This window comes from Rhyacophila brunnea, unplaced genomic scaffold, assembly GCF_057557595.1.
Source record: "Rhyacophila brunnea isolate RB1 unplaced genomic scaffold, BYU_Rbru_1.0 scaffold_8, whole genome shotgun sequence".
NCBI classification, from domain to species: domain Eukaryota; kingdom Metazoa; phylum Arthropoda; class Insecta; order Trichoptera; family Rhyacophilidae; genus Rhyacophila; species Rhyacophila brunnea.
In genome coordinates, this window is record NW_028233350.1 from 20104017 (window position 1) to 20117608 (window position 13592).

The following is a 13592-nucleotide window of genomic DNA, read 5'->3' on the forward strand; positions in this document are numbered from 1 at the left end:
GCGCGATATTGTGTCAACCCAGTCTATTGGGCTTTTTTTGTTTGGGCGATAATTCCCCGAACAAAAATATTGTGTTCGCCGGCAGTCTGAAAATTGACCCAAATTGAATATTTTTATAAAATTTTCTCTCTCGTTTCTCATACATAAGACAGAGATCGATATAACACAAAATACGAGATCGAAGCTTGTAACGGTGCGTGAATTACTGTAATATCGGCAATGCCCGAGTGTGAGACAAAAGATTTTTTCACCTAATTAAATGAAACAGAATGATAACACTGACTAGATAATTGGTCTCAAGACGCAACTGTGTATGCGGTTCGGATTCGTTGACAGGTTTTGACGAATGCCTTTGGTTATTTTAATAATATATAAGGAGTTTTTGGTGATTTATAACATTTTTGTGAAGCAGTTAGTACGCACGCAGTAGCAATTGAAGTCTGTGATACAATTATAATGGAAATGGAAGCACGATTTGCATCCAACGATCATCTCATTATATCCGATTTGTTCAATAAAGAAAATTACACTGATTTTAAAAATAATTTTCCCACACGTCAAGTAAATTTGGTAAAACTGTTAGAAGAAATAAACATAATCAAGTTAAAAAATGAATTATTGGTGTTTTATCAACGAGATGATTTGCATGGCGCTATTAGTGCAGTTTCTCTTCTACATTTTTTACTCAGCAATAATTTCAACGAAACATTTTCCGAGTCGATCAAAGTTCTCCAATTTATTTGCGTCATACCAATGACAACAGTTGAAAGTGAAAGATGTTTTTCCACTCTCAAAAGAATAAAAACCTTTCTACGCAATAGGGCCAGGATAGACTGACCGCTCTTGCAATGCTCAGTATTGAAAAAAAATATGTGGAAAAAATAGACAATTTTTATAATCGTGTGATTGATGATTTTTCAAAAAGCAAAGAAAGAAAAGTGGACCTGATTTACAAAAAATTATAACGCGTTGTGTGCAATTTCGGTTAACGATGGGTTGGCGTTATGAAAAACGGACATTTTTTGAAGGGTTAGTAGGTACCGACCTATAACAATTTCTAGCACTTATTCTATAATGTATAAAAAGTCAATTTGCAATACGTCTTTTCAGTATACAACGAAAAGGCAAATTAAAATAATATATTCAAAATTGACCTGCTAGGTTTTTCCGGATTAAGCCGCCAATGGTATTGACATGATTTTTTTTTTTTAAAAGGTGAAATACCTATTCAATTATCGAAGAAAAAATGCTGTTGCTTTCAATTTGAGGTATCCCAGCTATCGGCTTTGAACGCTTCACTAGGCAGTCTCAGAATTAAATAAATTAATATAATAATAAATAATTAGATTGTTTACAATACAACGATAATAAATAATTTTCTGGAGGCTTTTAGAAAAAAAACGTTGTACCCTTAGTTCACTAACGGAGATTTTTGTCTGCAAAAAACATGAAGAAATAACAATAGCTCACTAATTAATACAGCAGACGTCAAGGTAAATGTTTATATAAGCAGTCGATGGTACACATTTTCCAGACAATAGTCAGACCGGTGCATTTCTTTACATAGTATGCAAATAGAGTGACTAAAAAAGTCAGTAGGCATGTTTAATAATGTTATATTAGTTCTAAGTTATGACGTATTCTGCATACATTTTTATAATCTAAAAATCAAATAAACACGCTGACAAAACAATGTACGGTAAACGGTTTTATCATTTTACTGAAGAAAAAAATGCAAAAAATTTCGCCAAGAAAATTACTTAGTAGGTAATAAGTATATATTATAATATTATGTATATATAATATTAAATGAAATTATGTACATTTTTTCTTCTTCGGCTTATTTATTGTCTATTAGATATTTTATTAATTATATTAATTTACAACATCGTAAAAAAAATTGTTGGTACACGAACGTTTTTGTCTTTTGACATTTCTACGTAATCCTGGTGATCTGTACTTACTATTATTTTGTTGGCAATATAATAATTTTTATAATCGGAAAAGTTATATATAAAAACATATGGTATTGAAGCGTAATAGATGTGACTTGACACATGAGAAATAAACCTTATACATCTTATCTGAAGATTTAAAAAATGTCTTAAATCAGGGCATAAAAAAGTTAACATACCTAATCCGTCTTTACAAGTGGCGTTCGACGGTAAAAACACATACATGTATTTGGTGCTGGCATATTATAAGTTTAGAATATGCATAATAATACAACTGTAATAAAGCTACGAGGGTGGGTCAATAATTCCTTAGAAAAAAGCATTAAAACAGTTTTTATTTTTGTATTTTTTTTTTATTTCTCAACATAATCTCCTTGGAGCTCAATACACTTGGTTAGACGTTTCTCAATATTTTTTAAACCGTCAGAAAAATAAGTTTTCGGAAGGTCCTCAAAATAAGCATTTGTCCGATCGATGACTTCTTCATTTGAAAAAAAACGTTGTCCACTTAGCCATTTTTTTAAGTTTGGGAAAAGGAAAAAGTCACTGGGGGCTAAATCTGGCGAATACGGTGGGTGGTCGACCAATTCGAACTTCAATTCTTCAATTTTAGCCATTGATCGTAAACATGTGTGAACACGGGCATTGTCCTGATAAAAGAGGATTTTTTTCCTGTTTAAATGAGGCCGTTTTTCTTCAATTTTGTTTTTTAGCTGGTCCAATAAAGATGCATAATAATCCCCTGTTATTTTTTTTCCTTTTTCCAAATAGTCAACGAAAATAATTTCACGTGCATCCCAAAATACAGTGGCCATAACCTTACCAGCTGATTTTACGGTTTTCGCCTTCTTTGGACATGGTTTGCCTTCGCAATCCACTGCTTTGACTGTTCTTTCGTCTCGGGAGTATAGTGGTGTATCCATGTTTCATCTACAGTCACAAAGCGACGAAAAAATTCATCCGGATTGCGTTGCATGAGCGACAACAGGGCTTTAGAGGCCACCACCCTATTGCGTTTATTGTCGACTGTGAGCAAACGCGGCACCCATCTTGCAGAAATATTTTTCATGCCCAATTTGTCATGTAAAATAGAAATGACGCTACCTTTTGAGATCCCTGTAACCTCAATTATCTCACTCAACTTTAATCTTCGGTCACTTAACACCATATCGTGGATTTTATTGATCATTTCTGGTGTAGTCACCTCTACAGGACGTCCTGAGCGTGGTTCATCCTTTGTTGATGTACGACCACGTTTAAATTCATTTAACCAGTTATAAATAGTTGCAAGTGAAGGAGCAGATATGCCGTGAACTAAATCCAACTCATTTTTTATTTCCTTTGCTGTTAACCCTTTTATATTAAAATGTTTAATAACAGCTCTAAGCTCAATTTTCTCCATTTTCCATTTTTCCATTTTCCACAAGCAAATTTTTTTTTTTAATGTACGAGAAACACACAACAACCCGACCAATCTGATTGAAACTCCGCAGCATACTGAATCGGTAGTGCCGCTGCATGAAAACAAACCGCTTACAGTACTAGTCGCGCCACCTGTCGGCTTTTCTAAGGACTTATTGACCCACCCTCGTACCTTAGTTGTGTTCTTTTAAATATTAATTTCAAAAATATAGTTAAGTATAAAAAAATATGTCAGTGCTAGTAATTAGTAGATATTGTAAATAAGCGCCTATTACAAAGGTGGCTCGAAATGTTCATCGCAAATAAAGCAAATTTTATTGCTATTTAATAGCATAGTAAAATTTGAATATTTTATACATCATGTTATCATCAAGTTATTATCGAAACGGATGCAGAATTGTCGACTGTACGGAAGTAGTTAATAAAAAAAATGATCAGACATTTGAACCAAAACTGGAGTATCAAAGTATCAAATTAAATATGTATGATATGACTTTAGTATATTCAGCGGAAATTCGATTGCACGATAATTGTAATGGCTCTGTGGAATACTAATAAAAGTATTACAATTCGAAATAATATGAAAGATTACTTACCTGAAATTTAAATAAATTAATCTTCAAATGAGTCTTGTTGTGTACAAAGGATACAGTTACAAATAGAAAATACATAAGTAATTGGAACGGCAAACGTATTAAAATTTACGCCAACCCTTTAACGATATGGTACATATTGATATGTATACCCACTACCACGACCCACACATCCTGAAGCCAGCCCACAGGCCAGGACGTTTGGCGGGCCCCCATACCTCTAAGGTTAACGGCAGTATGATGTTGACAGTAGAGTTTGTGTTCCCCAAATGATATTCCGTGGTAAAATAAACGGTATTTCGTGTATTTTTAATGATTTTTGTATTTTTAAATAAATCCACTTGAGCATCATGTTATGAAGCACTGATTGATCTTGACACTTTTATGGTAACCAACAGACGACCCTTCGCCATATTGGATAAATATCCAATTTTATTAGTCATTTAACACACTACAAATAATTATAAAAGAATTTTCTACACGTGAATTATCATTTAATTATATCAATCATCGTATCATATCAAATTTCATCGCATAGCCACACATTTTAATGATAATATTCTTTAAGTGACTTTTTCACTAATAGGGTAAAATTTTGATTTGTGTCTATCTTACTTAATTGGTCGACCCACCACGCCGGGGCCCTCCTAAGCCCGCCCCCCAGGCTAGAGCCCTGTCAGCTCCCCCTTGGGGGGGGGCATGCTCACCATTACACCGAAGCTGTGGCATGAATTAAAAAAAGATGTTTTGCTGATTTCGTTCACATCATGTTTAGTTTAGAGTTACTCGAGTTTTAAGATTCGATTCAAATATAATATGCGATATTAGTACCTACTGCCGATCATAAATCCTGGTAGCAAAGACTTCAGCGGTTCAGTCTACATTATGAAATATGGCAGTCAATGCCTACAAAAAAACTAAACTATATATTTGGACGATTGGTGGGAATTCAGTATTGCAATTTTCACCTTAAAATAATGTTACACACAGGGTATGGCATGTATGCGCGTGACTGTGTTTCATAAGATTTCTCACCGAAAAATAAACGTGAGAATTCGTCTAGATATGCCAATATATGGTAAATCCGCCATTCAAAAATGATACGAGGACTTCTAATAAAGGCATTGAGTGCGATAACGTAAGGATTTGCAAATGGCGAACATTTCGCGTTCAACTTCTGTATGCCTAGTAATTAAAATACAGGATGCAGCAGAAGATGAGCATGGTCTGTGATTAAGTAATACGGCATGCAACGCTATGCGATGCGATGCGATGCGATTCAATTAATAGATCGCACGACCGGCGCGACTCGCACTTACTGCCGGCACGATTTTGTTTGCTCCCAATAAATAATGAGGATTTTGTCGCGCAGGGCTTCAACATTCTACATTCTAGAAAGTTCACGATCTATAAAACACAACGCGGTTGTCATTTCTTAGACGCTCTATCATTAAATTATTGGTAGGTAACTCCGACAGAGAGAAAAATGAAGATCCGAATCGTTGCGCGGGAAATATCATTTCGCTGGAAGAAGCAAAATGGTGGTAAAAGCACAAACGGCACAGCTTTTCGCTTTCATTGCGTTATTAAATTCAGTGCATAAGCAAAAGGATTCTTTTACTATGATAATTTTGGACGCTGTATTTTATAGGAATAAATTAACTGCAAAATGAAGGTATCAAAGTAGTAGCTTCACGCAAACAACTAGGTTAGCTGTATTTCAAATAGACAAATTAAATACTACGGAGAAAGCAATTTTTCAGTACACTAAATATCCATATTACCTATAACTTATTTTCTATACATTATTTAGTGAGCTTTCTAATGTTAATATAGGCGCATCCTAAGAATGTGTGTATAACATAGGTTTTTAAACCAGGGGGTCGTCTAGTAAATACTAATCTGAAAAAAATAAAAATATAAAAAATTGAGTACCTACGTGAAACTCTGAAAATGAAATGGAAGAATTAGAGAATAATCGATTGGCCAAACAGATCCCGGACTAAACAGGGCAGTGGTGATTGTGAGATTTTTTTAAATCCTACAAAGTAACATGTATAATTATTTAAGTTTTTTGTTATTTTTTAAGTGTTTTCATCCCATGTCTTTTCATGAAAATGTGCCAGGCTACTGTTTTTTTTTTTTTTTTTTTTTTTAATAAAAGGGGACTGGGAGCCCGTGATGACGCCTACACATAAATATCTTAATGTAAGTGCCTACATATATTAAAAATGTAACTGATTCTACGTATAATCATGTCGATTAAAATAAAACGTACCTAAAATAAAGAATTTGCAACGAAATCTTGATTTAAAAATGCGTAGGTAAAACTTAACGCGATCAAAATTTCGTCAAATTGATGATTTTCACACGCCTCCCAACCATTAGCACCTATTTAACTCCTCTACTAAAACCACTAAAACTAAAGCACTGGGAATAAGGCCAACGACACTTTTTGTTTTCGCATTAAATATAATTAGGTACCTACGTTTGTTCACGAAAATGTTTTATTCATTAATCATTAAAATGATTACAATACAATTATTCAAAGTTCAAAATAGTTTCGTCTCACGATGTAATCCATTATTTGAATGCGTTTCGCGACAATATCAGGAAAGATTTTATGTGTTGTATAGGATCAAAAACATCCAATATCATATTATATAATTCAATATAATATGGACTCAATGATAAACTTGTATATTATATATATTTTTTAGACCATGTCCGATCCTAATAAGATTATATGGACCTCCACAGAGTGGAGGTTTGGATTAACAGATTTTGTTTTTACGAGAAATGGATGTCAGCCACTTGCTCAACCTATTAGGTCCATACTCTGACTCAAACACAAATTGAAAAACAATATGTGTATTTGTCAGACCCATTATACGAACCTGGGACCCACGACACTATAGGCCGACGCTTAAGCCGCGCGGCCATCGTGGGTGTTTATATATTACTAATTTGATATTTATTACTAATTCATTATATTATGTATACGAGTTAAATTATAATTTTTAACAATAAATAATTATCACTTCAAAGATACACCGTTCTTCATTGGTACTCGTATCTTCAAATATTGAATTATAGATAGTTCTTATTTTAATTATAATATACCTACAACTCATAATATATTATATTATGACACTATTATTTACAATAACTATTGCATTTATACCATGAGGTAGGCAGTTACATTTTATAAAATAATAAAAAAATAATTACAGTTTAGCGACAATGATTAATAAAAAAAATAAGAACCTATAAAAAGATATTATCCAGTTGACATTCAAAAATATTCGTTTTGGAAAGTGCAATGAATAGATTACATGGATGGAACTATGCGGTGACGTAGATATGTGTAGGTATAATGGACTGGAAATTATTTGAAAAAAAATTAAATTATTTCCAATTTTATATAATGAACCGAATTACATGTTTATGTGAACCTGCATCTTCGTTCTGATCTATTAAATCAAGAGCAATTCTCTTACTACAATAATTACGTCGTGCTTACTTGCTTGCAAACATTCCATACAATATTATTATCTAATGGTGTAATTTTACTGATGCGATGATCGCATATTATGTTTATCAAATTGAACAAAATGCATGTAACCATTTGCTATACGATCGTCGCATAAGCGAAAACACCACATAAGATAATAATGTGATATATGCTAGATAGCTAGGTACCTGTACGTAAAAATAATAAGTTCACTAAATTCAGTATCTAATCGATGTGAATTCCTGTGACATATACATAATAATATGTATCCTATGTGTTCCGCGAAGGTTGTTGCTATACCCACCTACAATTATTTTTAGGAGGAATAGTTATTAGTAAAGGCCGGATCTTTCGAGTCTTTAACCGTCAACCCATAAAAAAACACATTAAAATGGTGGACGAATCCAATATCCTAAGGAGACTTTTGCCCAAATGATTCTTAGTATGGATTTCTACAATTAGTCAGTTGTTTTTTCTGGCAGCTCAGGTGCGATGATAATTATTGTAATTAAAATAATCGTCTTGCCAATATTATAATGCGAAGTGTGGCCACTTCAAACGAATTCAAATTCGCAAATCGCAATTAAAAAGATCGCATTACAAAATTGATGTTTTGTTTTATTGCAGGTAAGTAATGGTAAACCATTTTTATAAACTGCGTGTAGAATATGTTTTTCATAATTAAATATCGAATAGCTTTTGCGTACCTACCATTAATATAAATACAAATATTGAAAGATTTTGTCCGCTGACCCGTTTTATGTTCTAAATGTATCATATTGATACCTATTAGTATTACCAAGTGACAATACCGATATCGCAAAAGTACCTACATATCTTTTATTTTGTTAACTGTTAATTCATGGTGGAACTGCATTGTATAATTGTTTAATTTAATAAAACGCAATTTTTTGTAGTACTTGTACCACTTTTAATCAATAAATTAGGACCGGTTTCGTCCGCCTCAGAGGGAAATGAGTTCAGCCTTTATGCCTTCAGTTGAAAATGTCCCTCTGAGGCGGACGAAACCGGTCCTAATTTATTGATTAAAAATGGAATAAGTACTACAAAAAATGCGTTTTATTAAATTAAACAACAATACCTACATATCGATAAAAAAGTCATATACTTATTTATTTATTTAGATATTTAAGTATTTTGAGGATGCTCTGCCCAATCTGGTCTATTTGATTATAAACTATTGACATTGAAGAATTTCATCAAATTGATCGTAAGAAATTTCCTCTTCAAAATACCAGTGGCGTACGGTCTATAGAATACATATGTAGATGCGAGACATCCCTGGAAATATTCGTTTGAATAATTAAAATACCTACTATTATAATATTGTGTATTGCATAAGCCGTAATTGCATTTTTCTAAAAGGTTTGCAGTATAATATTACTTCAGATTTTCACTTATTGAATAGGTTTATTATAAATATTACGTATTACGTTAATATATTTAGATTTAGAATATTCCAGAGCTACTAATCCGCAATGCCACACACTAAACTACTCACCGTGATTAAATTAGTTATAAGACCTTGAGTAGATAAAATGCATGTTACAGACCTACAAACTTATCTGAAGAATGGGATGGGGGAGCCATTGTTGAAAACTACCCAATCAAGACTCGTAATTGGACAAAATCTGACATTTTTCAAATTTTGACCAATTTTCAAAATGGCGTCCTATGGTAGTTCGTAGTTCCATTTTTGGCCATTCTACAGGTAAGTTTGTAGGTGTGTAACGTTAAAAAAAAGTCCCGCCGTCCCATTTAATACTTCAGATTTTTACTCAGTGATTGTATTGCGTTAATATTTATTGTTGTTTAATTAAAAAAACGTATTTTTTTGTAGTACTTATTCCACTTTTAATCAATAAATTAGGACCGGTTTCGTTCGCATCAGAGGGATATTTTCAACTGAACAAGGGAAGATTCAGTTGAAAATGTCCCTCTGAGGCGGACGAAACCGGTCCTAATTTATTGATTAAAAGTGGAATATGTACTACAAAAAAAAATGGAGCCATTGTCGAAAACTACCCAATCAAGACTAGTAACTGGACAAAATCTGATATTCGAATGAAATTTTCAAAATGGCGTCCTATGGTAATTCGTAGTTCCATTTTGGCAATTCTACAGGTAAGTTTGTAGGTGTGTAATGTTAAAAAAAGTCCCGCCATCCCATTTAATTCATTGTACGCTAAAGGCGCGCTGATTAGGTGGCCATTCGACATAATTAGCATTATATTTAAATGTTGTTATTAAAAAGTAATTATCTGATATATGATTATATTATGTATTTGATTTAAATACTTACATATTATAAAGTGTAAAGAACTATTCATCACATAAAACGACTAGTACCTAGAATCTAGATACATATTTCATTAAAACACTTTATATGTACTTTCGTACTTTTTCCACATTTATTCCATAATGTTGATATTCAACCGATTTTATCCTAATGGACATTTTCAATTGAATAACAGTACAAAATATAGGTAGGTACATATTATTGCATAAAAAGTCAATTAAGTATAGAGGACGTGGGAGTCGATTGTTTACTTGAACTAACTTGTTGGTGATATTTGTCCTTATTTATTAAATGACTGATTTATATACATTAAGAAATAGCGTAACTTCAAAACTGTGAAAAATTTGCTGTGTTTAAAATTCCACATAGGTGTATGTATCAAAAAAGGTTCCCGACCAATGACAAAAACTTGAAGACGATTTTATTGCTTTTATCGCATGACACGTACAAGAAGTCCACAACTTAAAAATGAATTATTTTCCATACGATAGTATGTATCATCATCAGCTGTAGTATATACCAATATTGTATATAAATTTATGTTTACATTTTAGATATAATAGTGCAACCATCTATAATACCGTGGATTTACAAGAATAAAATTACAAAGCAAAGGATAATCTTTGCAATGTGCTTTTAAAACAATATGAACGGCAGGTTTACATAGGTCGTAAGTGCATTTGCTAGTCACGCAGCCTTCGCTATCGAGGCTTGATAATTATATATTATATACTTACACAATATTATATATGTGACATATTATAATATTTATTAATATTATATTTCATCCATTGTTGTTATTTTTAAGTTAATAAGTCAAAAGAATAATATCAACTAAGATTTAATAACAATAAACAAAAATGCAAAATGTACAAAGTGTTTAAAAGTACCTTATATACCTTCTAGAGGAAAGTGGTATAATGGTCCCTATATCTAACGGGTACGAGTGGCAAAAATATTAATCAATAAATTCTAATTGATTTATGTTTTGTACTAGGTATTCTATTAGTCATTATTTACGACCGGGTTATGCCTTCTGGCTTCTTCGTGCACTATGCGCATCACCGATCGTAAATGCACATTGACATAATAAAAGATTGTTAAAACCTTCTTACCTATTAGTAAAGGATCAAGTAAAAAACAAATTTTGGTTTGTGAAAACCCGTAATGAATATATTACATACTATTAATACATTCAATAGGTAAGCCCGTTAAAACGTCATTTCCCGTAAACAATGGAACCAGCTAATGTGAAATATCACGAAATATACCTACTCACTAAATAAAAACAAATAAACAATTTTAAGCTTAAGAAAATACGTAGATCAGTTAACAAACGCGCAGGTTAAGTTTTTTTTGTTTTTTCTACCATATTACTATAACATCAAATTATAGTTTCATGTGTGAACTCCCAGATTGGATAAAGCAATGAACTATTAGAACCAAGGTCAACTTGTTAAGGCAAATGGTAGGCACTGCAACTGTGTTATACCTATTTATATCTAATATTTTCTTGATAAAATAATTTATTATCAATGGTATTAGGTACTATATATACACAATGTATCAATGTCGACTAATTATGATTGTATCATTTTGATAACTTCCGAAATAAATAATTATATCGGGTTTATATATTTCATTGAAATAATACTATGATATATAATTTATAGTATTAGGGAGTAGCAATTAACAGAAAACGCATGTACTTACATATTTTGCATGATGAATATAAAGTGTTTGAAAATGGCCTATAAAAATGTCAAAAAAAACATTACAACATCAGTACCTACCTATATATTAAAATTGAATATCTCAATATGTCCAACCACTTGCTTGAAACACAAAAGTACGATTTGAAGTATCTTTCGTACGAAACTTTTTCTAAAGGGTTTCAATAACCACGTAGGTCCGATATTCCCCATTTTACCTATCCATAAATCCATATAATATAATAATATGTTTTCATATTATATATTTTCGTAGTATCAACATAATATACGAAATCATTCAGATTTGGTACGATTTTAATAATACACTAGCTGTCAGGTCCTTCTCATTATGGGAGCAAGTGTGATTTGTTATTTGATAGTGAAAATAAAAGTAGTTTAGTAGAAATTTTAAACTTTGATTTCAATAATAGGTATATAAAAAGTCGAATATTATTAAATATTATAGATTTACTATTAACAACTAATTCTTCCACTCTATACGTAAGCGCTTCATTAATTTCTCTAAATAGTATAGTATATCTACTAATAGCAGCGTTTCTATATAATTAAGTATCGATAAAGTCTCTTGCACATATTATCAATATCATTTATTTCATATTTCATTGTACCTACTACATCGTACAACTTATTTTTCTGAAAAACATAGGTTCCATAAATTATTAACGCATTTTTTAATTAAAAAATGTTGTAATATTCGAGTCCGTCCCAAAAAAAAAAGGACTCCAGATGTCCGGTGTCTAGTTATTAGTCATTCATTCAACCTGTTGGGTCGATGCATTGGGACGAAACACACATAGAAAAAAACAACATGTCAAATTTTATCCAACCATTGGATTCGAGCTGGTTTGTTCACTACTGCACACCGAATATATATGGGTCTAGGACGATTCGGCACCGGGACAACTGGACGCCACGGAATACGAAAATAAATAGAAGTTAGGTACTTATAGGTACTTTAAAAAAAATATTAGATATTATTAGTTATATTTAAATGATTATATTATGATTTAATAGTTGGTGAGAATGTAAATTTGCAGACGTAAATAATGATTTAATCGTGCATATGTTTAAGTTCCAACGAAAAAAAGAGTTTTTTTTATTTTATATAAAGCTAGCTTTAGGCATGGTAATTCTTAATCCGCAATAAAGAATACATTATGTTAAGAGTAAAATGAATTAAAACTACTAAGTAGTAGATAGAAACTGATTAAAATACCTCGTGTACGCTCTGTATACGTGTCTACGACATTGTCATTGCGGCGTCCAATTGTCCGGAGTCCAGTCGTCCCATTCCCGAATATATCAACAATGTACCAATATATTTTTCGAGTATATCGACGAAGCGCGTGTCAATAATGTGTCTCTGAAAAAAAACTGTTTTGTCGTCTGTGCTATAAAATTCCTGAATAATATTGAAATAACCTATACTAAAACATATTAAATGGTATGTAGATAAGTACCTACATATACTTAGTTTATTTAGAGGTTATATTAGGTTATAACTTATAACCATGGCGTGAACTACATTTCCCTTTCTCGTGCTAGGTAGGTATTATATATCTCATTAAATGATGCATAGTGGCTAATTGATTTACCTATTCTTCATATGGTCCACGCGCGAGCTTCGCTTTACAAGATTGACATGCTAGTTCACGCCCGGATTAGAGAGAGATCATAAGTATTAATTAATAGGTACCTACTATAATGAAACATATAATTAACGTAATGCCGAATGAACAAAGCTGGACTTCAGTTCACTCGGGCAATGATAATTAATTGTTTCTTTTTCACAATATGTGACTTGAGAGTATACATTGAAAAAATAACGAATGCTAATAGAAGATTCAAAATATGCCAAATTAATTAATGTAAACTCAGACACGCCAAGAAAAACATTAAGAAAATTAGGCAGGTGTACAAGTTATGGATTGAAATCCCAGACAATGAAATTAACAAAAAATATTATATAAAAATATAATTTATAAATATAAATCATAAGGTTCGATAGTTTTGGCACGAAAAAAGGCATAGTCGGAAAGAAGCCTAGCGAAAATC

At 32.0% G+C, this 13592-nt stretch overlaps 1 protein-coding gene across 2 annotated transcripts in view; it reads right to left on the reverse strand.

Annotated features, from left to right (window-relative positions):
• The window catches only part of CrebA (Cyclic-AMP response element binding protein A), a 266927-nt gene that overhangs the window by 197214 nt on the left and 56121 nt on the right, over positions 1-13592 (reverse strand). The window lies entirely within an intron of this gene.